General features: G+C 46.6%; 1 protein-coding gene across 2 annotated transcripts in view; it reads right to left on the bottom strand.

Annotated features, from left to right (window-relative positions):
• msraa (methionine sulfoxide reductase Aa) overlaps positions 1–22,433 on the bottom strand; it is a 576,857-nt gene that overhangs the window by 4,676 nt on the left and 549,748 nt on the right. The window lies entirely within an intron of this gene.

The following is a 22,433-nucleotide window of genomic DNA, read 5'->3' as shown; positions in this document are numbered from 1 at the left end:
GTCCTCGATGCCCACATCCCGGAAATGAATTTTTATAAATCATGCATTCACCCTGTTTCTCAGAAGGAAAACGAGAATGATACAAGCTTGTCACCCTCACATTGATTCTGTATACACCTCCCGCTGCCTCAGGAAGGCAGACAGCATTATCAGAGACCCCTCCCACCCAGGCATTGCCTTCTTCCAGACCCTTCCATCAGGCAGAAGGTACAGAAGTCTGAAGACCCGTATGTCCAGATATAGGAACAGCTTCTTCCCCACAGCTACAAGACTCCTCAATAACTACCCCTCACATGAACGCGTTGCTGAAGGAATAGATTGCAAACACCGCTGTGGAGCAGTTCTAATTCTACCAGTTTGCTCTTCAGGGGTGATAAAAAACAGGATTAGGTACTGGAAGGAAAAGAAATGACAAAACAATTCAATTAAAAATGATATCCCGATGACAAACCCTCTAAATTATGTTCTTTGGAATAGCATAATAGAAAAATATATTTGCATTCACGGAGCATTTCAAGCCAGCGACTGAGCAATTTGAAATCCAGCTGAGGTGTGAACCAAGTTCTCAATTCATGTTACCGCCTTGTACTGAGTTTCAACCTGCTTTGTAACAAAAGGACAGAGCAGCATGAGGTGAGATATATACTTCCCTTCTCCAACCCCACAGTCCCCACCCACCCCTTCACATTTTTGCTGTTTAGGTAAAATGGGCCTCAAACGACACCACAAAATGGAGGACAATGAGAAAGGAAAGCAGATGCAGTGCCAAATGAGCAGCCGGTTCATTAATCGTCTGTTTTGCACTGAAGCCCAAAAACAGTTTCACCTGTTTGCTCTGTAGGGTGCAGTTTCCTCAGCAACAACAAGTACACCTCTCCCACGTTGATAGCTTCTATCAGTAGCTGCAAATGCTGGAAATCAGAAATCGAAACAAAAAATGCTGGAAATGCTCAGTCGGTCTGGCAGCAACTGTGGAGCGAGCAAGAGTTTCGGGTCAATGACATTTCATCATGTCGGGTTCTTGTTTCAGCAGCTCATGTGACTATACAATTTAGCCCGTCCTCAGCTGATATCCAGGTTCTGCTGCACTTTCCCAGCAGAATGACAGGGCAGCCTTCAAGAATGGCAACAGTGGTGACTTTACTTCCTTAAAGCTTAGGGACACAGAAGCCAATTGTAGCAATTGTACCAACCTCGACAATAGGAATTGATCTCAAGATCTTCCCGTGTACATAGCTCAATACCACACCATGTAATTGCTGAACTATTCAGGCAACACTTTTTACCTTCCAAATAATGAACTACTAGTCCAACAACGGACTTTGAAAAGATTTGATAGCCCACTTGACAATTGCAAATTTTGCACTAATTGTAACCAAAACTCTTTGTGTGCAGTTGGACATAAGGATCTAATATACAGTTACTGCAAATGAGCTGACCGACAAAAGCAATTGTTTTTTCATATACTTCACAGGAACAGGCAACAAAATGGCAGACAGGCAAACTTCACAGAAGATGTTACCAGTACTACTGTTCAAAAGGGCTAAGTAACCTGCTGTGTTGGGTTGAGTGAGTAAGGGAAGTACAAGAATTCAGACCTTTAGTAGAAAATGGAAGTGAAAATGTGCTAACAGTAAACTTCATTACTATATTTGAAAATTGTAATTAAGCTGCAAGCAGTGATTCATTTTCATCAAACCATTCAAACTCAGGAACCAAGAGTGAAGAAACTGGTCGGAATGGAAACAAATTTGTTCCACCCTCATGGTTCGGTTCACAGTGACACCCGAATGAAGGATTTTATTTTTATATTCTTTCAAGGGATGTGACCTGGGTTGTCATTTACAATATCAGAAGGAGGCCATTCGGCCTACTGAGTCCATGCCAGCTCTCCGAGGCGCAACTAAGTCAGTCTCACTCCTCTGCTGGATCGCTGTAGCCCTGTCAGTTTATTTCCTTCAAATGCCTATCCAATTTCCTTTTTATATCATTGAGTGTTTCCACTTCCACCTCCCTTATGGGCAGTGAGTTCCAGGTCACTACCACTCATTACATAAAGTTCCTCCTCACATTCCTCGCATCTCTTGCCCAAATCTTTAATCTGTGTCACATCACCTTGTACTTCAGTTAATGGGAAGAGATTTTCCCTTGTCTACTAAACCGGTCATAATCTTGAATACCTCTATCAAATCATTCCTCACTCTCCTTTGCTCCAAGGAGAACAGCCCCATCCTTTCCAAGCAAATCTTATAAATAAAATCCTCCCAATGCCTGGAACTTTTCAGTTAAATCTCATCTTCACTAAAGGACCTTCGCATTTGATCCTGAAATGTGACGACCAGAAAGTGATTCAATTTTACTGTTTTTGTGCTCTACATTTGCCTCTATATCTGAAGCTCAAGATCCGATAAGCTTTGCTAATGTTACTTCCCCAATTGGTGTTACTAATGGATGGTAAGATCCCAGAAAGGAACCTGGTTCAAAAGGCGGGATTCTCCTTTGGCCGACCCCGTGAAATAGGCGAGGTGGCTGCTGAAGGAGAGAGAGGGGATATGGAAAATGTCCAACATTGCCATAGTTTGCGGACAGTTGTGCTGCTGGCCGAGGCTGCTCCTGCCAGGGCTGGGACAAGTAGTGGGAGGTGGCCAGGAGGTGGGTTATGGGGTCATTGTGGACCGGCACGGAACATACTTGCTGCAGTCTGCAAGGCAGCCCTGCAGCTGCGCACACCGCCGACTGCCTTCAAATAATCTTTATCTTTATTATTGTCACAAGTATGCTTACATTAACACTGCAATGTCCTGTTCCCCTGAGTGTCCCAGAGGGTGAGCCAGAGGGTGAGCCAGAGGGCAGCCAGTGTTGCCTGGGACGAGGTGGGCTCAGTAGGCCGAATGGCCTCCTTCTGATATTGTAAATGGCCACCCAGGTCACATCCCATGAAAGAATATAAAAATAAAATCCTTCATTCGGGTGTCACTGTGAACCGAACCATGAGGGTGGCGGCATCTGCGAGCTCGGGGAGTGTGACCAGGAGGACTGGCCTCCTGTACTGAAAAAAGGTCAACGAATGAGCATGAATGAGTAGACACCAATAAACCCCCCCCCCCCAAGGGAGCATCCACCCCCCAACTCCCCATGCGACCACCAACCCTCCCTCCACCCGTCTCCCCCTTCAATCCTCTCCATACCTCCCACCCCCTCCCCCTTCAACCCTCCCCTCAAACCTCCTACCACTGTGAACCATGCATGTGGCTAACGATGCCCTCTCTGTGTCTTCTCAGGAAAAGCTCTCCTGTAATCATCGGGAGAGGGCCCAGACTAGCGGAGATGTGCCAGACTTAAGAATCCTCACCTCCTTCAAGGAGCGGACCCTAGAGGTAACTGGTGTGGTCGAAGAGAAAGCGGTCACCTAGGCGAAGAGTTGAGGAACCACCAGGGGGACCTGAAAAGCATGAGTTTTTATTGCCTTACTGACTGGCCCATCCCTCCCACTGACCACATGTCCATTCTCCCACAGGTCCTCCAGCCGACAGCGTCGACCCATCCCGGGCGGCCCCCTCTCCTGACTCCGAGGAGAACACCTCGGAAGAGAACTCCGAGGATGCAACCGGTACAGTCGCGACACAGCTGTTATCCCCAAACTCCACCAGCGCAGATACACACATCTCGGTTGGACAGGCTTCGGGGGCACAGTCTGGTCAGCACCACACTGCTGTTGATGTACATCAGGTGGAGGCAGGAACCCCCAGGCGAGATAGTAGTCAGAGGGCTGCTGGATCCCAGATCCCAGCTGGGTCCCAGCCTGATGCTGAGCCTGTGGTACAGGGTTACCTGGAGACGATCGGGGGCAGCCGGGATATTTAGAGAGAGATGTCAGTATCACTCCAGCAGATCCATAGCCGCTTGGAGGAGTCACAGGGGCTACGGGCACAGATAATGTGCCCGGCAATGTGTAGCACTGAGGCCAACACTGCGAGGGTGGCGACCGCAGTGGAGAGCCTGGTACACAACGTCAGCACCTTTAGTGAGGTGTCCAAGGCGTCGCGCATTTGGTGACGGCCATGGATGGTGGTCTTGGCAGAATGCCCGACTCGCAGGGGCTGTCACCCAGTACCAGGCTGGCCTTGATGAGGTTCTGCAGGACATGTCCCACTCTCAGATGGGCACGGCGGAGGTATGGCGGAGCTTGTCCGAGTCACAGGTGGACATTGCTGAGGTGCTGCAGAGCATGTCCCATTCACTGAGGAGCATCGCTGAGGACGTCGATACCATGGTGCAGGCATGGGAAACCGCCAGGGCTGGCAGAGCCAGATGATACGGGTGACGCCGGGGCTCATACCAGCTGCCTGTGAGAAAAGATGGCTACTCACCTCCTCAGTTCCCCACAGAAGCCCTTCCGACATTTTTCAAAAGGAGTACTAATCGACGCCAGCGTGAGCACTTGCTGGGTGGCCGCTGAATGACAGGAGGCCATTGGATATGGGATGGCTCCCGTTAATTGTATGGAAATGGGGCTTTAGTGGTGATAATTGGTTTCTCGCGTCACTACGGCGAGATCCCGATTTCACCTACCAGAGCAGGCCGGTTGCATCGCAAATTGTTTGGTGCCTGTTGTGGTTCTCGTTTTTGGCCTCTCCAACTATTCACTGGCCTCGTTTCACTTGAGCGAGAAGGCAACGATGCCGGAGACTCGCACCCTTAGTCTTGGTGATGGTACTTTATTGATTGCATTTTAAATATTCTTAGTGTTACGAACATAAAAAATGAGAAGTAGATCTTTCGGCCCCTCAAGCCTGCTCCGCCATTCATCTAGATCATGACTGATCTTCTCCCCAGTATTATTACCACACTATCAATAAGTCCATTAATGGCTTTAATATCTAGGAATTTAACCTTCTCTCTCTTGAAAGTACTCAATGACTGAGCCTCCACAGCTGTCTGAGGGAGGGAATTCCAAAGATTCACCACCCTCTCATTGAAGAAATTCCTCCTCACCCCAGTCCTAAATGGCCTACCTCTAATTTTGAGACAGTGTTCTTTGGTTCTTGACTCCTCCCCAACTAAGGGAAACATCCTTCCTACATCTACCCTGTCGACCCTGTAAGACATTTGTATGTGTCAATGATGTCACCTCTCATTCTCTATAGAATATAGGCCTCAACTCCTCAATCGCTCCTCACAAGACAATCCCTCTGTCCCAGGAATCAGTCTGGTGAGCTTTCATTGCACTCGCTCCATGGCCAGTATATTCTTCCTTAGGTAAGGAAACCCAAACTGCACATAATACTCCAGATTTAGTCTGACAAAGGTTCAATCTAACAGCAGCAAGACCTATTTACTCCTGTACTCAAATGCTCTTGCAATAAAAGCCAACATACCATTTGCCTTTCTAATTGCTGGGTGCACCCGAATGCTAGCTTTAAGTAACGTTTGAACATGATCACCCAGGTCCTTTTGGACATCAACACTTCCTAATCATTCATTATTTACTAAATAATCTACATTTCAGTTTTTCCCACCAAAGTGGCTAACTTCAGTCGGGCAGCATGGTCGGCACGGGCTTGGAGGGCCGAAGGGCCTGTTCCTGTGCTATACATTTCTTTGTTCTTTGTTCATGTGTTTCCACATTATATTCCATTTGCTATATTCACTTGGCCTGTTTAAATCACCTGAAGCCACTTTACAGCTTCCTCACAACTCTCCCTCCCGTACTTCCTCCTGTACTGTACTTTTTTACTGATACTAGTTTATTTCAGGTCCTCAATCTCGCTAGTTCCTTGAGCAAAAATTGTGAATAACAATACTTTTTTTAAAAAAGTAGTCAAGTGATGTAGAAACAATTAAGACAACATGCAGAAAGCAGAATTCTATGAACCATTATAGTCAAGTCACATAACAAGCTATCAACGTTAAGAATTAATTGAGAATATTAGGTCATGATCAACAAGGCATGGTTTTGACTACTGCATCTTCTCATTTTCATGTAACATTTTGTACTCTTAGAAAGGCAACCTCATTATAATGCTTTACTTCATTATGAACGCGCAATCTATTTCTAGAGGGCGTGTTTTGTTGGAATTGGTTTGAATTCTGAATCCTTTCACAATTTGTGTTTTGTCAGGCATTTCTTGTTTCTTCACAAGCCGAAAACAGGCACGACTATTCAGATAAATATTAACTCGAGATTCAAATTTGAAAATCAACAAAATCCAGCAGCTGGATGCACACCCACACTATATTGCAAACAAAAACAGGTGCATGAGTGTACCCATTAAATCACCATAAACAGAGGCACTTATTATGAAGCCGTGACCAATCAACACAAGAATAACAACATCGCACATCACCTACTTCTTCAGCTCTTTTTTTTCCACTTATCTGGACGTGAAATTGAGGCAGGATAATGACATTACACACACACACAAGCAGCCAGTTGTGTCTCAGAATTGTCTCAGAACTTGGAAAATTCTCTGAAAAAAATGCTACATCTCCCAAGTTAGAACAGCCTGAATTGCAGATTTGAATTTGTCATTTGTCCCGACAAGGCAGTCACCAATGAGGGAACACTTTTTTAGCATCAGTGGTGACACTACAAGGTTACTATGATTTCTATAATAAACTTCATCACTTTGGGTAGTCCTTCAAGAGTGTCTCGTTTGGAAAATATACTTAAATGAAAATTTCCGCCTTTGAATCTGTCTAAAATGGAGTGGTTTAGTGCAACAAAGTCTTGTTAGATTTTAGTCTGTCAATAGACTGTTAGACAAATAAATACTGAAAGGTCAGGAACAATATCATCATATATTTAATATTGGTCAACAGAAACCTTTTGCTTCTCAGCAAAATCCTGAGAACAAGACATGGCTGTTACCTACACGGACATTCTGTGTCAGATTCTTCCTACTGAGGCAGATAGTCTGAGTCGGCAAATTTCCAGTCTTGGCAGACCCTCTCCGGTTTAAAGGGAGTTTACAGTTTAAACCCCCATTACATCCAATTTTCATTCCGGGACAGAGGGGATGGGTTGGCCATGATAAATTGCCCTTAGTGACCAAAAAGGTGAGGAGGGGTTATTGAGTTATGGGGATAGGGTGGAAGTGAGGGCTTAAGTGGGTCGGTGCAGACTCGATGGGCCGAATGGCCTCCTCCTGCACTGTATGTTCTAAAAATAACTCACCTTAGTTCTCTTGGAATGTTTTCTCTCATTTTGGAAGTCATAGGCCCCTCTAGCCCTCACAGCTCTTCCAGCCACACACAACATGCCCCCTCTATGGCAACTCATGCCCCCACCCAAGTCCCTCCATGTTCCTTCTCATATCCATGCCACTACCATGTCCCCTCATGCACTCGTGCCACCTCCATAACCACTCATGCAGTCATCCAATATGGAAAGACCTCAGAAGGCATGTGGAGGTGAAAATAATTAAACTTCCAACAATCTAATGGATTTCTCATTCATACACACTTGACATTGAAAATAAAACTCCCATTCATGACACCCATTCAAAGATTTCAAATCGCCACAAGTATTCAATATATTATAAAAACAAAGTTCTATTCAGTAAGTACATAAAAGATAGCTAATTCCTTAATAGCCTCATTAAACTTCCAGTCAAAATGTCAACTCAGACCCTGCTGAGATAAGTGGTTATTTAGATTTCAAAATTTAGCCAAGCATTCATGATGACCTCAGCTGCAATAATAACCCATGGGAAATATCAACAAAGAACCTCACCGAGATTGCAGTAACTGATGGTAATGTTTTTTCTAACCTACACCAGATGGTCTGTCAATCAAAGTTGTCCAATACTCGGCCTTTTTAAAACTCTACGGGTGGAATTTAACGGAAATATTTCTAAGCCTATTTGTGGCGGGTTTTGCACGGAGTTTCCCGCCGGCTCTGCCGGCGAGTTCCCCAATGTTATCAAATGACACCTAGTCACTTTTTTGGCCCCTAGTTTAACCCACACCTAGATTTTCTTCAACACTGGGGAGCTGAACTCAGAGATCAAGCCACCATTTTGAAAGGGTGTCCTTGTGTCTAAGTGAGCTTGTGGGTCCCTCATCCCCCAACCCATGGGTAATGTCACCCCCCACACATATGGTGAGTACTCCACACCCTCCCCAAGTGAGGACACCCCATCATGGGGCCCTCTTACAGACCCCCCCTCTTCGGGACCCTTACCCATCACCCCCCAAACTCACAGAGGCCCCAACATACTTGCCCTGCACCCTTCATACCCCCCTCCACCGTCCTTTCATGGATATTCCGCCCCCTTTGTGCCCAGACCCTTGGAAGTGCCACCTTGGTACCTATGCACTGCCACTCCTGCAGAGCCACCCAGGTACCGCGGCAGTGCCAGGCTGGCAGTGCCAAGGTGCCAGCGCCAAGGTGCCAGATGGGCAGTGCTATGGGGTCCGTGTTCCAGGGGAAGGGCCAGGGGTCTACCCCGCACTATCCCTGGTCACCCAGGGATCTCCGATGGACCAGGAGACCTCTAGGGTGCCGTTCCGCTTGGTCAGGTTTGTGTGGTGCAGTACCGAACGGCGCATGGCTGCGGCCTCGCTCGGGAGGCCAGTAGATCCCAGGATAGGCTCACCTAAGTAAATTCAAAACTTCACGAGACTTACGTATATCCCGCAAGGCATATAGGCTGCTGGGAAGCCCACGGGAGGCCTATCCCGGGATCTATCGGCTGCGTTGCACTGTCACACGAGTGGCACGCGGCCAGTGCATCGTGCCCTAAGTTAGGTCTTATGCCTTTTTTCATGTTTAAAGGACTAGAGATCTAAAAAATCTGAGATGTCGACACTTCAACAGACCTCATCTGTCCTTCAAAGTATTTACGTCTAGTCCAAAATGTGTGACTCCTACACTGTGGGTTAAGACCTTTGGGTCTTAATGAAATCTGTTTTGAAACTCAGTGTTAATTTTAAAAGGCTTAAATTATGCACACTTGAGGAGCTTTTGTGATTGAGGCCTCGCTGGGAAAAATGCGATGTCGGAAGTGAGGGCAAGACTTCCATATCTAGGTCCTGTTTGCCATTTTGAAAGATATCGGGATGCGGCCCTCTATTAGGTTCACATTTTGTACAGCTGCTCCTACATTTAGTCAAGATGTTCATTGTCATAAGTGATGCTGAAGAGAATCCTTCCTCAATAGAACTGACTTTATTTACGTTAGCATGGATTTGAGAAGGCCATTCATCCCATTAAATATCTTTCTTCTGCACAATAGTGCCCTAACACAGGCTCTTTCCTACTCACTAGATCAGACAGAAATATAATTTAAAATCAGCTGCTAATCTGGATTCAGGGCATTTTAAAAACTGGCTTTGCAGTTCTCAATTCAGAAGAATAATCATAAAATTTTAGGTGGGAAATACATAGATGTCCGTCTCTTGTGTTTAAATAGGGCACAAAGTCAAATCTTTTCGCTAACACTATGGCAGTGCTTCTCAAACCTTGGGCGAGATTCTCCGACCCCCCGCGATTCTCCGGCCCGAATGGGCCGAAGTCCCGCCGCTAAAATGCCTGTCCCGCCGGCGTAGATCAAACCACCTACCTTACCGGCGGGACAAGGCGGCGCGGGCGGGCTCCGGGGTCCTGGGGGGGGCGTTGGGCGATCTGGCCCCGGGGGGTGCCCCCACGGTGGCCTGGCCCGCGATCGGGGCCCACCGATCCGCGGGCGGGCCTATGCCGTGGGGGCACTCTTTCCCTTCCGCCTTCGCCACGGTCTCCACCATGGCGGAGGCGGAAGAGACTCCCTCCACTGCGCATGCGCGGGAATGCCGTCAGCGGCCGCTAACGCTCCCGTGCATGCGCCGCCCGGAGATGTAATTTCCGCGCCAGCTGGCGGGGCACCAAAGGCCTTTTCCGCCAGCTGGCGGGGCGGAAATTCGTCCGGCGCCGACCTAGCCCCTTAAGGTTAGGGCTCGGCCCCCAAAGATGCGGAGCATCCGCACCTTTGGGGCGGCGCGATGCCCGACTGATTTGCGCCGTTTTGGGCGCCAGTCGGCGGACATCGCGCCGATACCGGAGAATTTCGCTCCTTATTCTATTGTGATCCTATTTTAATTATCTACATTGGATGCGACCCCAGAGTGAAAATTTGGAGTTGGGATGGGTGGGGGTAGTTAGCTTCAAGCAGCGGGGATACAGGCACAAAAAACAACAAAGACACCGATCATTTTGCAGGCTGTTGTGTTGTCAGCAATCGGACCTCAGAGTTCATTGGGTTAGGCCACACCCACAGGCAAAAAATAAATTATGCGGGGACTTCAGGATAAAATACTGTCAAAAACAGGGGTTGGAGAAGGGAGAGTTTCGGAGACATACAGGGAATTGATAAGAGTGGGAAGGAGCCCCTATCAGGGAGGTGAAGAGGAAGTGGGAAGAGGAGTTAGGAGGGGAGCTGGAAATTGAACTGTGGGAAAAAGCCTTGTGTAAATGCATTCTCGTCTTGTGCTAGACGTAGCTTGATCCAGTTCATGGTAGTCCACAGGGCCCACATAACGGTAGCCCAAATGAACAGGTTCTTCAAGGAGGTGGAGGACAGATGTGGGCGGTGTGGGGGTAGCCCAGCCAACCATGTAGATATGTTTTGGGCATGTCCGAAACTGAGGGAATTCTGGCACGGATTTGCGGATTTTATGTCAGAAGTCCTGGAAGGTAGGGTAACTCCGAGTCCAGGATTGGCAATATTTGGTGTGTCGGAGGATCCGGGGGCAAAGGGAGGGAGGGAGGCCGATATCCTGGTCTTCTCCTCCCTGGTGGCCCGGAGACGGATCTTGCTGAGAGGGAGGGACTCAGAGCCCCTGACGTCAGGAGTGTGGGTCAGCAATATGGTAGAGTTTCTCACTCTGGAGAAAATCAAGTTCGCTCTGAGAGGATCAATACAGGGATTCGCCCGGAGTTGGCAGCTGTTCATAGATTTCTTCAAGGAAAATTGAACGTCAGCAGTAAGGGGGGAAAGGGAAAAGCGAGGGGGGGTGGAAAACAGAAGGCATGGCGATGTTAGATAAGGACAGGGAACTTAGTATACGGGTAATTGGGGATAGGGCGGGAGAAGTGGGGGACGTGGTTTACTGTTAGTTGTTCTTCTTGGGGGTTTTGTGTGTTTCGACCCGCATGGTTGTTTTAGAAATGCCAATATGTTAAACTGTGAAAATTACAAATGCTTCAATAAAATATTTTCTAAAAAAATAAATAAATAAATTATGCACACTTAATTGGGCCTCTCAACAGGATTGTCAAATCTGAGTCTCCACTCCACAGCTGCCTCAGACCTCATGACCCCAACTGCTCATGGTGCTGTTGGGGAGGGGGATGGGGTGGTATCATGACCCAGATTTTGTGCACTGTGGTCTGTTGCTTTAAGAGTTATACCATTGGGATGGTGTGATATTATTAGAATGACTGAAATGGTAAACAGAAGGTGTTACTTCAAACACAATGTTGAAGCTTGTCCTTGTTTTTCAATTGGAGTCACCTACGTCAATTTCATTTCCCAGCATTCTATTATATTCTTCCTTTTCAACACTTATCCGATTTCCTTTAAACCTTTAAAGTTACATCAAAATCTCTTCTCGATGTCATTTGTAAAGTATTCATAAAGTATTCTATATTCTTTATATAAAAACACTTCCTCTGTATTTCTAATTCACCCTTCTGGGGATGAGCTGATATCCATGTACCCTTGTTACTGATTTTCCAAACAATGAAGACTGTGATTTTTTATTTAACTACACAAAACTATTCATAATCTTTAAAACTTTTATTGAATTCCTTCTTTATTTTTATTTGTTCTAGTAAGGGGGAAAAAAAAATCCAATTTTGCCTTTTTTCATGCCTGCAATGTTTCATTCCTGGTATAAATTCAGTCAATCTTCATTGTGCCCTTTCCATGAACCCAATATCCTTTTATAATTGAGTGACGAAAATTCATTAAGTACCGAACTGTAGCATAACTAACACCTTACACCAATTCAATATTACCTCCTCACGTTTATATTCAATGCCTTACAGAAAGTTAATAATTCCATTTGTCTTTTCATGGCCTTTTTCTCTGTATCTGTACCCCTAGATCTCCCGTTCCTACACTCACAAGAGTCTTACCATTCAGGTTATCTTGTTCGCACCAAATATCTTGGTGTACTCTAGTTATTAAAAGCAACTTATTTTTATTGCATAAGGATACTGTCAGCAGTAATACTGAATAAAGGAGAAAAATCATTTGTGAAAGTATGCAAAGAAGCAACCATTGGAGATAACTAATGAAGCATTGCGGATAACTACTAAAGATAGAAGAGGGGGTGGCGTACCAGTAGCGTCACTGGACTAGTCATTCAGGGACCCAGGTTAATGCTCTGGGAACCAGGGTTCAAATCCCACCATGACAGATGGTGAAATCTGAACAGAACAAATATCTGGAATTAAAAGCCGAAAGATGACCATGAAACCATTGTCGATTGTTGTAAAATCCCATCTGGTTCACTAATGTCCTGCAGAGAAGGAAATCTGCCACCCTTACCTGGTCTGGCCTAAATGTGACTCCAGGCCCACACCCTGGCAAACCATTCGGTTCAAGGGAAATTAGGGGTGGGCAATAAATGCTGGCCCAGCCAGCGACATCCAGATCCCCTGAATGAATAAAAAAATTAAACAAAGAGACAAACTTAAGTTCTTGAAAGAGAGAGAAAGCAATAAAAAATGCTAGAGTTAGACACATAAGAAAAGAGAGATGCAAACTCCTTGGAAAATAAGAGGTATGGAGGAATAAGCATGAACATAAAGACAGTAATAAAACACATTTTAACATGAAAAACTAAAAACTGTAAACGGTATTTAGATCGCTGAGGGCCCAGGTTCGATCCCAGCCCCGGATCACTCTCTGTGTGGAGTTTGCACATTCTCCCGTGTCTGTGTGGGCCTCACCCCCACAACCCAAGGACGTACAGGTTAGGTGGATTGGCCACGCTAAATTGCCCCTTAATTGGAAAAACATAATTGGGTACTCTAAATTTATTTTAAAATCAGTATTTATATGGGGCTTTATATATCTATATATTCAACAAAGTACATAATAGAAAATTAAACATAGTGAAAATTTCCAGTGTGAAAATATGGGTAACATTGTAGCTTTGACTTTTTCTGTTTGATATCAAAAAGTGCGATTTAAGGTTTCACATTTTGTTACGAATATTTGAAAAGATATTATGAGTGACAAGAGCATTTTATTGTAAAACATAAACATAACTTTAAATTCATTTCTAGCTGCCTTTATTAAGCTTCTTTTACTGTAGTGATTAGATGCAAAATTCCTAAATGGGGCCAGACCTCTCGCACATTCCCCACCATCAATTTCAAGTTGAGAATCATGGCGAAGAAGTCAGAAACGTACAACGTAAAAGCAGAAATTGTGCATTAAGGCTAAATTTCTAATCAATTGTGAACAGAAAACAAAACTTAATCTAATAACGAATCTGGGCAAATACCACGCGATAGCTTCTGTCATGTAAACTGATAAAATCCCCAAGCTGCACTGAACCATGTCTGGTAAATGTGACATCACCTCATTGAAGTGGTTAACTAAGCAGATGCTACTGACAGGTGTCTGTAAGTTGTTCCATTGACAGGCAGATGGTAATAAAATTAGTTTACTGCCAAGTGCTTGCTCACGACAGGTTTTTCTCTTCACACATCTGTAGATGTATAGGTTTGACTGGAATGACTTCTTAATTTTTTTTTCTTTCATTCCCAAATCCAGTCCCTGTCAGGCGAATGCAAGTACTGGTTTTGGTCATTTACAGCACTGGGCTGTACGACACCCGTGGGCAGGAATTTTTTTTTTGTTCCCATCTCCTTCAGCACTGAGGTGTGGTACCATAAATGCCAGCAGCCACATGGTGCCTCGTGTAAGTGTCCATTGTACTTGTGAGTGACACGCACATACACACACATTCCAGCAGACTAAGAGCATGGGGGAGTGCAGAGCTCTTGCTGAGATTAGCTAACTTAAAACGGTTAGCGGGCTAAAAACTTTAACTCTACTTTATCTGCGCTGCTCAATAATTGTCCAGATATTTCTCTCAGCCAAAGTAAAAATGCTGCACTAAATGAATAAAACATGACTCTGTGCTAATCTAAGCTCTTTGCTTCTCGGAGAGCAAACCAAAGGTTCAGAATCCCAGCAAGCAATGTGATCGTCAGTTGAGTTTGTCAATTAATATTTCCTCTAAGCTGCATGGTCATGAGCAATCTTGAAATTCCTGCACAGACCGAGCACAAGTCAGCCCCTTTAAGTTAACACGTGGGTGATTGGTGTGTTATGCTGCTTCGGATACCACAGGCTGCTACTTGATGCAGTCTTAACTCCAGACTCTGAAATGAGTTCAACGTGTTCATTGAACTATTAGCACAGTTCTCAAATTAGTTTGACTCTCTGCTAATCTAACTGTAGTAACTCAGTCCAACTGTACCAGCTTGCTTAAGCCACGTGCTGGGGTGTGATGCTGCTGATCAACCCTGTTTAACTCTCTAGATGTCTGTCTGTGGAAAGAGGCAGGGTGCGAGTGCCTCATCCCTTTTATAGTGTTTATGTCATGCCCCCTCGTAGTGATGCCACGTCTGAGTATCCTGACTGCCCATTGGTTGTGTCCTATTCTGAGTGTTCATTGGTTGTATGTTTGCATATCATGACATCTTCCCTTTTTTTTAGATGTATATACATGTGAATGTGTCTGTCTAATGTGACTGACTGAGGAATACAGAACAGAACAAACAAAACAAATGCTCAAATGTCCAGTCTCGGAGGCTTGCGTCTGATCCTCGTCAACCGCCGGAGAGGTGGTGGAGGGGATGACGGTGTCTTGACAGGCGAGTGGGAGGCACGACTGGTGGCCTCGTGGTTCGAGGTGTCTGGAGGTGGCAATTCGACATGTGGAAATGGAGGGGTAAGTGGTTGTGGGCAAGCAACTTTTCGCAGTGCCCTTCGATTCCTTCACACAATGGAGCTATCAGCCATACGTGTGACATAGGATCTGGGCACGGCCTGTCGAACAACGACAGCCGGAGCAGACCACCCACCATCCGGTATCTTGATCCTGATCGTGTCTGCCGGGGATAGCACGTCCAGATCAGTGGCATGTGCGTCATAGCCCTGCTTCTGGCTGTTGCGAAGCTGCTGCATCTTCTGCAGCACCGGGAGGTGATCAAGGTTGGGCAGGTGTATGGCTGGAAGCTTCGTCTGCAGGTCCCTGTTCATCAGCAGTTGAGCTGGCGACATGCCAGTGGACAAGGGAGTCGCCCGGTACGCAAGTAGTGCAAGGTGTATGTCGGAAGCGGAGTCCGAGGCCTTGCGGATGAGCTGCTTAACGATGTGCACCCCTTTTTCGACTTTGCCATTGGACTGCGGATAGTGCGGACTGGAGGTGACATGCCTGAAATTGTAGCTCTTGGCAAACGTGGATTCTCGACTGTGGAAGCACGGGCCATTGTCGTCATGACGGTGTTCGGGATGCCATGCCGTGAGAATGTCTCTTTACACTCTTTGATGACGGTCCGTGAGGTCTGGTAGCTTCAGCACCTCAGGATAGTTCAAAAAGTAATCGATGATTAAGATATAGTCGCGACCATTCACGTGGAATAGGTCAGTGCCAACCTTGGACCACGGAGAGGTCTCTAGGTCACGTGATTGGAGCGTCTCCTTGCTCTGCGCTGGTTGGAACCTCTGACAGGTTTTGCAGTTCAGGACTATTTCCGTGATGTCCTGGTTGATGTCGGGCCAGTAGACAGCTTGCCGGGCCCTGCGTCTGCACTTTTCGACGCCTTGGTGTCCCTCATGAATCTGCCGCAGCACCGTGCTCTGGAGACGTAGCGGGATGACTATCCTGTCCAGCTTTAGCAGGATGCCGTCGATCAGCATCAGGTCGTCCTTGACATTGTAGAATTGAGGGCATTGCCCTTTCTGCCAGCCATTGCTGAGGTTGTGGATGACTCGCTGCAACGATGGTCTTTGGCCGTCTCTTCTTGGATGAGAACGATCTTCCCACCTGTTGCCGGGAGAGTACTTGCACACAGTTGTACCTGCAATTCAATGTGCTGGATGATCTCCAGTGGTTCACTGGGTGAGTTGACGGAGCGGGACAATGAATTTGCGATGATGAGCTCCTTGCCAGGCGTGTACACCACATTGAAATCATACCTCCGGAGTTTGAGCAGAATTCTCTGCAAACGAGGCGTCATGTCGTTCAGGTCTTTTTGGATGATGTGGGCCAGAGGCCTCTCATCTGTCTCAACAGTAAATGTTGGCAAGCCGTAGACATAACCATGAAATTTGAGGATGCCGGTGAGAAGATCTAAACACTCCTTCTCAATCTGCGCATATCTGGTCTCAGTGGGTGTCATTGCCCGTGATGCATATGCTACTGGTACCCAGGATGATGTGTCGTCTCTTTGAAGCAACACCATCCTGACTCATGTCTGTGGATATCTTGGCCTCTCAGTCTGAGTCTAAGAATGCAAGGACGGGTGCAGTGGTGAGCTTGGCTTTCAGCTCCAGCCACTCTGTTCGGTGCTCCGCCTTTCACTCAAAGGCGGTTGATTATTTCACCAGGTTGCGTAGGGCTATGGTGTGTGTGGCCAAATTCGGGATGAACTTGCCAAGGAAATTGACCATTCCCAGGAAGCACAGTACTGCCTTCTTGTCGTCGGAAACTTTCATTGCTTCGATGGCTTTAATTTTGTCTGTGTCCAGGCGCACACCGTGTCGCAAAATCTGATCTCCCAGGAACATCAGCGTGGATGTCCAAAAACAGCACTTGGACATGTTTAGTTTGAGGCCATGTTCATGGATGCGTCAGAATACTTTCTTGAGTCGCGACACATGTTCCTCTGGGGTTGTGAACCAGATTATGATATCGTCAACGTAGACACGTTCCCTTCTATTCCCTCCATCATCTGTTTCATGATTCTATGGAAGACCTCGGATGCCGAGATGATGCCAAATGGCATACGGTTGTAGCAGAACCTGCCAAAAGGCGTGTTGAAGGTGCAGAGCCTTCTGCTGGATTCTTCAAGTTGGATTTGCCAAAATCCTAGGGATGCATCCAATTTTATGAAGGAGCGTGCGCGTGCCATTTCACTCACTCACTTCCTTCTTCGGAATGGGGTAATGTTCCCGTAATGTTTTTGTTTGGATCCTTGGTGTCAATGCAGATGCGTAGGTCCCCTAAAGGCTTCTTTACGCTCACCATCGAGCTGACCCAGTAGGTTGGTTCAGTGACCTTGGAGATGATGCCTTTTTGTTGTAGACTCGTGAGCTGTGCCTTCAGGCGCTCTCTCAGTGGAGCAGGGACACGTCGTGGTGCGTGGACCACTGGCTTGCCATCAAGCCGCAGTAGAATCTTGTACTCGTACGACAGCGTGCCCATCTGGGTACTGGGTTAGGATGTCGTCGATGCTGGCCTGAAGTTCCGAATGGGACGGCGTCGTGGTGCAGACCCTTTGAATGAGGTTCAGTTGCTTGCAGGCGTGCGCACCTAGCAGGGACGCCCTGTCTGGTTTAACAGTCTCGAAGCGTAAAATTGCTTGCGTGTGTCGGCTGGACACCTGCAAATGGCAGGACCCCAGTGCCTTGATTGCGTTTCCATTGTAGTCCAGGAGTTTGCAGGCAGCTGGAAGGATTGTGGGGGGCTTCTTGATTCTCTTGAAGTCCACCTGCGAAATCAGGTTGGCGGAGGCACCTGTGTACAGTTTGAACTGCATGGGGCAGTGGTTGACCTTCATCACGGCATGCCATTCGTCCTCGGAATCCACGGCCAGGATTGATTGGACTTGCGATGTGTCCGGTGTGGCGTATTCGCACTTCGTAATAATGCCCACTCGGTAAATGTTGTCCAGGTATTCATCATCTGTATCCCTCGCACTGCCTGGATCAGAGTCATGCATTTGGTGTTGCACACCTCTGATGCGCCGCTGTCAGAATTGGGAGCGCTGGCTCCTGACTGGTGGTGCAGATCTGCACAGGGCTGCATAGTGGTTTGGTTTCCCACAGTTTAAACAGCGTTAAAACAGCGTTGCCTCTTGCAGGGCAGTTTTTTAAAAAATGGGCGGTGCTGCAGTTCGCACACGTCATGACGTCGGCGTTATGACACTCAGTGCGTCGCTGCGCATGTGCGGTGCGGTTCTCGGACATCTGCACCTGCGCAGTGCGGTTTTCGGCCGTTTCGTGTTCCCGATCGCATTGTGCATGCGTCGGGCCCTGGGAAGAGCGCGCAAAATGGCCGCTTTCGGCAATGTGGAGGCGCTGCATCTGGGAGATGGCCTGAACACTCTCCACCTCGTGGGAGGCTTGTTTTTCACTTTCTGCCGTTTTGTACTGTGAATAGTGTTTTTTAGAGTGTTCATGCACAGTACATGTTTCAGTCGCAACTGGCAGGGTCATGTGCTTGATTTTCAACAATTGCTCTCGCAGAGGATCAGAGTGGACTCCAAAAACGATTTGGTCTCTGATCATGGAGTCAGTGATATCACCGAAGCTGCAGGATCGCGTTAGCAGTCTAAGGTTAGTTAGATAGGAGGTGAAGGATTCGTCTTTACCTTGCATCCTTTGCTTGAAGATGTAGCGCTCGAAGATTTAGTTGGTGTCCACCTCGCAGTGGCTGTCGAATTTGTCCAGGATGTTTTGGTACTTTGTTTTGTCCTGCCCTTCGGAAAAGTGAAAGGAGTTGAAGATCTCTATCGCATGGTCACCCACAGTGGTGAGTACAAGAGCTATCTTCTGCGCATCGGTCGCGCCATTGAGGTTGGATGCTTCCACGTATAGTTGCAACTTCTGCTTGAATGATCGCCAGTTGACACTAAGATTGCCGGTGGTCCTGAGCTGATGAGGAGCCTGAATCTTGGCCATTGTGCCTGTATGCAGTAGCTGGTTGTCACGGATCTTGCTGAGTTGAACTAAATAGTTTGAACAGTCACTCCTGGTATCATGTTGTGTTATGCTGCTTCGGCTGCTACTTGATGCAGTCTTAACTAAAGGATGCTCCAGAGTCTGAAATGAGTTCAACTTGTTTATTGAACTATTAACACAGTTCTCAAATTAGTTCGACTCTCTGCTAATCTAACTGAAAATGAAATGAAAATAGTTTGTAGTAACTCAGTTTTGCTCTAAGCCACGTGCTGGGGTGTGATGCTGCTGATCAACCCTGTCTAACTCTCTAGATGTCTGACTGTGGAAAGAGGCCGGGTGTGAGTGCCTCATCCCTTTTATAGTGTTTATGTCACGCCACCTCTGAGTGTCCTGACTGCCCATTGGTTGTGCCCTATTCTGAGTGTTTATTGGTTGCATGTTTGCATATCATGACAGGTGATAACGCAAACATTTTTTTAAAGTCCCACAAAATTGAATGAAAGGAAAATGAAATGAAATGAAAATGAAAATGAAAATCGCTTATTGTCACAAGTAGGCTTCAAATAAAGTTACTGTGAAAAGCCCCTAGTCGCCACATTCCGGCGCCTATTCGGGGAGGCTGCTACGGGATGAAATGACCACACATGCAACAAAAGAGGGGACATTGGTGTCAACTTTCTCAAAAAGGAGGTAGATAATTATCTTGAATGAAATTATGGATTGCAGAGTGATATTTAGTCTGGGATGATTAATTGGATCATAAAACATGACAGCCCTCTATGCAGCGAATGAATGGCGGCTATTGCCTGTGGAGGACAATAGATAGTCAGGATGCTCCGGGTGTCAAAACTGATTGATCAAACAGTGCTTTCCTGCCCTAGTTTCTGCCTTTTTTCAAGTCATTTCCATATCTTCGTAGATCTGGGGCTGAATAAATGTCCATCAGTCTTTTTGACTACGTTTTAAGGTCAAGAAGTATTTTCTGAAGAATTTTCCCTCAGAACAATTTAAGACACACTGCACAACCTAAAACCTGTTCCATAGGTCATTGCCACTGCTAAAAGATAAACCCCCTGTCATCTATGCCGATATAACTTATATTTATGTCCCCTGTTTTATCCAAATCTATCTAATTTACATTGCCTGTCAACATGGACACATTCTAGTCCCTTCATAAGGGATTTTATAGGCATCAATCAAATCACCATTCTTTTCGATGCTAGTGTTTTTGTAAGCAGATCATAACACAGACTGAAAAAACAGCCCTACACATTAAGCATTATATTGTTACCATTATTTCACTTGGAACTCACTCGATAATGACTGTATGGTTCAAAACACACTTGGCTTATGGTGTCATGTGTTTTAGATGTTGGAGCTCCAAGGCTATTTAAGACTTTGGTCACAAGCGGTCCAACCGAATGTAACATCATCATCACAAATATCTTGTGTTTACATGTTGCTCCTTGGTGACACCATCTGAAAATGCACTAGTTTTCATGTGTACATTGATGACAGTCAGCTCTCCCTCAACATTACCTTGCTCGATTCTGCCACTTCTCTAAATTGTCAGACTACTTGTCTGACATCCAGTACTAAATGAGCAAAAATTTCCTACAGCTAAATATTGGAAGACCAAAGCCAAATTATTCTATCCATTTCCTTTGTAACTGTTCGCAACCTTGGTGCCATATCTGATGCCAAGATGAACTCTGACCACCATGTCCATACCGTCACTGTCCACCTCTGTAACATCACCTGACTTCATCCCTGTCTCGGCTCATGCTGCTGAAACCCTCATCCATTCCTTTGTTAGCTCGAGACTTGACTATTCTGATGCATTCCTGGCCGGTATACCATCTGCCACCCTCCACAAACAAAAGTGCATTGAAAATCTTGCTGCCCATGTCCTCACTCAAACCAAGTTCCATTAATCTATCACTTAGGTCCATTGGTCCCACTTAGATGTTGCCTCAATTTTAAAATTCTCATTCTTGTTTTAAAATAATAATAAAAATAGATAGGGTGGACGTAGGGAAGTTGTTTCCATTAGCAGGGGATACTAGGACCCGGGGGCACAGCCTTAGAATAAAAGGGAGTCACTTTAGAACAGAGATGAGGAGAAATTTCTTCAGCCAGAGAGTGGTGGGTCTGTGGAATTCATTGCCACAGAGGGCGGTGGAGGCCGGGACGTTGAGTGTCTTTAAGACAGAAGTTGATAAATTCTTGATTTCTCGAGGAATTAAGGGCTATGGAGAGAGAGCGGGTAAATGGAGTTGAAATCAGCCATGATTGAATGGTGGAGTGGACTCGATGGGCTGAATGGCCTTACTTCCACTCCTATGTCTTATGGTCTAAAATCACTAAATGGCCTCACCACTCCTTGGGCTGGATTCTCCGCACCCAGACGCCAAAATCGCATCCGGCACCGGGGTGGAGAATCCAGTTTCACGCATGGAATTGGGACCGGCGTCAGTTCCTCGATTCTCCGGCGCCCAAAAAGCGGCGTACCTGGGGTGTACGCTGCATATCCCCTTCCTGCGGCCATTGCGTGAGGCCCGCCCTGCTATTCTCGGCCTCCGACCAGCCGAAGTCCTAATGGCATATTTCAAATATGGTCCCAGCCATTCGGGAAACGGCGAGGCGGCTATGGTCGGGGGGGGGGGGGGGGGGGGGGGGGGGGTGTTCGAAGGGCAGGGAGGGCCTCATTCGGGACTGTGCCTTTATTCTGCAGGCGGTCCGGGTCGGGCGCGCGGCCGATCGGGGCCACTATTTCCGGCTTTGTGGTCTGAGTCCACCATGGAGCATGGCGCATCCGCTGGAGGCCGCCGCTTTGCGTATCCGCGGCCTCTGACCCGGACGTGTGGGGAGCCGTATCTGCAGCTGGAGCTTCACGACAGCTGCCTGCTAGCCCCCTGCAGTGCTGTGAATCTGTGGCCTTTTGAGGCCAGTTTTTCCGGCGTAAAAGACCACAGTTTTCACGATGGCATGGGGACATAGCCCCTGAAACGGAGAATCCAGCCCCTTATCTCTGTAATCTCCATACAACTTTCCAAAATATCTGCATTCCTCCAATTCTAGTTCATTCCAGAGTTTAAATATTCCACTATTAGCAACCATGTCTTCAGTTGCTGAGGCCCTGAGCCCTGGAATTCCCACCCACATTCGGCTGCCTCTCCATATCTCTCTCCTTCAGGAATTCCTCAAAACCCACCTTTTATCAAGGGCATCTGTCCTCATATCCTCTTTTGTGGCACATGTTGAATAACACTCCTGTGAAGTGCTGTGAGCTGACATTAAATGTGCTATCATTATAAGTTGTTGCTGCAATTGAGAATAATTCTCTCACTTCTGAGCAAACTGCAAGATAGCCCAAATAAATTATATAGTCACAAAGATAACATTCCAAAGTTTATTGTCCCTGGCATGCACGATTGTTTACGGTTTGCATTGCTGTTCTAGTCGCACTGAGGAATAAAATCCCACATATTGGGGAATGTTTGCATAATTAGGCACTCAGTG

The sequence above is a fragment of the Scyliorhinus torazame genome, chromosome 4, assembly GCF_047496885.1.
Source record: "Scyliorhinus torazame isolate Kashiwa2021f chromosome 4, sScyTor2.1, whole genome shotgun sequence".
In the NCBI taxonomy this organism is placed as follows: Eukaryota; Metazoa; Chordata; class Chondrichthyes; order Carcharhiniformes; family Scyliorhinidae; genus Scyliorhinus; species Scyliorhinus torazame.
Note: the sequence above shows the minus strand (reverse complement) of the source record. Positions and strands in the feature narration are given on the sequence as shown.